Source organism: Protopterus annectens, chromosome 15.part0, assembly GCF_019279795.1.
Source record: "Protopterus annectens isolate FY-2018-M chromosome 15.part0, PAN1.0, whole genome shotgun sequence".
Lineage (NCBI taxonomy): Eukaryota > Metazoa > Chordata > Ceratodontiformes > Protopteridae > Protopterus > Protopterus annectens.
Window position 1 is genome coordinate 772210253 of NC_056749.1, and position 5000 is coordinate 772215252.

Below are 5000 nucleotides of genomic sequence, written 5' to 3' on the forward strand. Positions count from 1 at the left end.
ATAGCTACAGATATATAAAGTGTGTGTGTCTGTGTGTGTGTGTGTGTGTGTGTGTGTGTGTGTGTGTGTGTGTGTGTGTGTGTGTGTGTGTTTGTGCGTGTTTGTTTGTGTCTGTTTTCTGTATGTATGCATGCATTACCAGTAAAAGCAAAATCAAATCAACGTTTTTCTTATCCAAATTATGTAAACAACTCAAAAAAGTCCTTTTTAAAGATATCACTTGTGTTTCAGAAGTGAGAGTATCACATAAAGCATTCATATTGTTTAAGTAGTACAAAGCAAAAGCAAATTCTACAGTATAAGATTTATTTACTCGATATGCCACCCGGCTCCTCGGTTGTTTTTAGGTTGTGCAAACCTTGAAAACTATCAATCCATTCCTTTTTTTACTTCTATATACTTATTTAGTTTAGAAAGCCCGCGGGAGGGAGGAACCTGAACACACAGGGAGAACATGCAAACTCCACACAGAAGGCACCCCAGCCAAGAATCGAACTGGAGAACCTCTTGCTGTGAGGTGACAATGTTAACCACTGCATCACTGTGCCGCCCATACATTGCTTGTATTCCTGTATATTGCTGTGTTTTGCATATTCTGGTATTTATGATGTTTGTACTGACTCAAGCAAATTAGAATTATTATTTAAGCCTTTTGGTTCAGGTCATGGCTGAAAGGGTTTTGTAAACAGCTGCTGACTCTGTTAACATGTTAAATTAACAAACAATCAAACAAACAAATACATTTAAAGGAAAGAATACTGCAATCTGAAAACATCCAAAAAAGTCAAACATATAACTAAGTGCTATACTTATGTAGTTCACACAAAATAAGAAACAGCATTGTCATCCCTTTGTTACGACTGCAGGTGTAAATGTTACAAGTGATGAGGAGGTCAGAATTTATCACACTCTGATGGAGTTGGATTGCCATTAGGTGTGTATGACAAGGAGGTCAGAATTTATCACACTGATGGAGTTGGATTGCCATTAGGTGTGTATGACAAGGAGGTCAGAATTTATCACACTGATGGAGTTGGATTGCCATTAGGTGTGTATGACAAGGAGGTCAGAATTTATCACATTCTGATGGAGTTGGACTCCCATTAGGTGCATAGTATACAAGTGCTGTGAAGATGGACTTTGATGTTGAATTTGATGGTGACAATTATTTCTTCCCCAAGGTATAGCAGATACTTATCCACTTTCTGTTTTTTTTCAACTTTAATGTTGATGACCCCAAACACAGCAGAAAGGTACATGCCTAAAAATCACAGATATAAAGTACCCATGTGTTGTGATATTGTTAATAAGTGTAAGGAAATTTGTTCAAAAATAGCCACTTAGCAGCAGTGGTCAAGTTATGGATTTTAAGCCAGGATAAAAAAAAAATGAAAAAGTCCGAGGCAATACACCAAAGCAAGCCAATGAGCTGAGACATTAGTCAGTGATGTGCAAAATTATTGTAAATTGTGTCAAACCTATGTTGAAGTTCCAGACAGAAATTATGGTCCTTTATGTTAACACCCTTAGTTTGAGGGGGGGGGGGGATGTCAGAAATTTCACTGAAAGAAATGAGATTAAATGGATTATTTAACTTTAGGCACATTTAAGTCCAGGTCTGAACAACAAAATTCCCTTAAAACCTGTCCTAAGAACAAAAGACTGATTGTTGCCTGAATTTTTAAAATAATCTTTGTAAATGTTCTTAGTTATTTATATGTTATTATAATTTCTTGTGTTTTTGCTTTTTTATATAGTTATAACAAGAGTTTTAACAGAGTTATACACATTTGTATTAATATGTCTTTTATCAAGTTACGTTGTAACTTTAAAAAACCTACTATGATGTCACTTGTCTTGATATCAATTAACTAATTGCCAGAGATATATATAAGGTGAGCAATGATTTATGGTGTGTATATGGTCTGAGGAAGCCTTTTGGCAAAAGCGCTTACCTATTTCTTGTGTCGAATAAAATGCTTGGATTTTACTAAAGGACGTGTTTTGTGACATAAGCACAACTATCATGTCTGGTCTGCTTGACTTTTTGGATGTTCAAGATTTTGCTCTGCATAGGGTTGCCCCTAGGCTATGCTGTTTATTCCATTTATCTTTTTATCTGCAACTTGCCTAGGAGCATCAATTTCTTGGTGGCCTTTTTTGTTATTCTTTGCCATTAGTGATAATGAATTAACCAGATATTATCACCTGGCTCACTGACCAAGCTTCCATATGAAATACCTCCTGATATGCTTCCTTTTTTCCAAGGGTTAAATATTTTAGTTCCAAAAGCTTATTAGTTCGGTAACATTAATTTAGTATTGAATTCTATGTAATATTTCAAAAGCAATATGAATTGTGTCTAAACATTTTCATGGCTTCCCAGAAATGCAAGTTGCTATTAAATTCACCCCGTATTTAAATTAGAATCAGAATCACATTTGTTGGCCAAGTATGTGCATATACAAGGAATTTGACTCCAGTGTCAATGACTCTGAGTATGAATTACATAAATGACGTATATACAAGTACGAAGAACAAGACAAACGACATACATGCAGCTATTAAGAACAAATGTAAATTCTATGAGAAATATAGGTTGAGGAGCATTTTTAAACTATGCTTACAGTGGCCTGAAAGCTTCTTAAAGATCTACTTTTCAAATATGGCACCAGTATGCAATATAACCGGCAGTAAGCAAGAAAGGTGCACCATAAATTTTGTCCTAGAGTATCAATATCTTTACATCCTTTTGGAATGCTGCAATTTCTAAAAATCACATACGTGTTTTGTACATTTAATACTAAGTAACACGGCAAGTTGTTGAGATTTTTTTTAACAAGAAACACTGTTATTATACTGTCACTTATGACATAGGCACTCATACAGTTATATAAATAAAAACAAAACATATTGATATATTTTCAGTTGCAAACATTATACATCAGATGTAATCTACTATGCAGTTATTGTCATTCGAGCATTACATAACATAGCTCATTTAATTCCTGCCTTCACTTAAACCTCTTTCCTCCTCCAAAAGATTATTCTGCATGTACTGTTCTCACAGTTCCCATTTTTTTCTATGTAATTTGCTTCTACCCTTTTCTAAAGATCCCACTGCCACTTCTTGTATCTCTGTGACTATATTCAGTACTTTTAGTACAGTTGGTTTAGACTTTGATTTCCATTTTCTAGTAATTGCTTTTTTTGGCAGCTACCTGAAATAAACTCAGCAAGGCCTAATTATCTCTCGGCAAATCCAGTTTTGTATCACAGTTAAAAAAAATAATTTCCTTAGTTACCTATTTGCTAACCCAGTATTTATGACAGAGTAGTCTGCATGGGAATTTTTAAAGTCTGCCAATTTATTACATTCCCAAAAATATGTTCTCAGTTACCTCTTTCTTCCCCATCACACTGACATGAGGAAAGATTCTCTTGAGTCTGCTTGGGGTATACAAATACCTATGCAAACACATCCATACAAAAATGCTAAATCTTCTAGACCTTGTTGCATACTTGGGAGATGTACATTTGTCCTTTCATTGTTTCTTTGTGGCTTGCTTATCTAATTTCTCTTCCCAATACTTTTTATCCTCTTATTGAGTCCTATAGCTATCATGCAATATTTTATATGTCCTATTAATAGCAGCTTCTAGTTTATATTCTACTAAAAACTCTACCAGTGCTGGTCTTTCACATAATTGGAAATCACTCCCTCTATCCAGAAGGACAATCACAAACCTGGAAGCCTTCAAACCCTCCCTAAAATAACATCTAAACAATACATGGCTGTGTTGATGCTCAACTCCTGGCTAACTGTACCTCAGCATCTCCTCCTCTGGATGATCTCCTCGCTAACTTTTTCCCTCAACTTCTACCCCTGGCTTATCACTATTTCCAGATGCCAGATTCAGTACTACAGGCCTTTCAGCTATTTCTCATTGCTTCCCTGTTCTCTAATCTCCTAACTATCGCTTTCTCTCCTCTATAATAATGGAGTCACTGCTCTTGCACCCTCTCACTGGGTCAAACTACAAGTCTGAAGTATAAGATCTACTTATCTTCTATTTAAATTAAGAAATGAATGTACTACATGCATATACAAGGATGCCTGTACTGTGTCACCCTGTATATAAATTAAATACTAGGATGCATGTTTCTCCATATGTACTACAATGTATTATTCCGCTGTACAAAGCTATGATCTAGTAATTTGTATGTACAACATGATCTATTACTTGGAGTTTTTCTCCCCGGGCCTCCGCTGAAAATGGGTTCTCTTAATCCAGAAGGTCTTTATCGGTAAACAAATATTAAATAAAATAAATCAATAAAATATACTTGGGATCCCATATTCCTTTCACTTTCCTTGTACTCTAATAAATAAATCAATAAAATACACTTGGGATCCCCATATTCCTTTCACTTTCCTTGTACTCTAATAAATAAATCAATAAAATACACTTGGGATCCCCATATTCCTTTCACTTTCCTTGTACTCTAATAAATAAATCAATAAAATACACTTGGGATCCCATATTCCTTTCACTTTCCTTGTACTCTAATAAATAAATCAATAAAATACACTTGGGATCCCATATTCCTTTCACTTTCCTTGTACTCTAATAAATAAATCAATAAAATACACTTGGGATCCCATATTCCTTTCACTTTCCTTGTACTCTAATAAATAAATCAATAAAATACACTTGGGATCCCATATTCCTTTCACTTTCCTTGTACTCTAATAAATAAATCAATAAAATACACTTGGGATCCCATATTCCTTTCACTTTCCTTGTACTCTAATAAATAAATCAATAAAATACACTTGGGATCCCATATTCCTTTCACTTTCCTTGTACTCTAATAAATAAATCAATAAAATACACTTGGGATCCCCATATTCCTTTCACTTTCCTTGTACTCTAATAAATAAATCAATAAAATACACTTGGGATCCCATATTCCTTTCACTTTCCTTGTACTCTAAT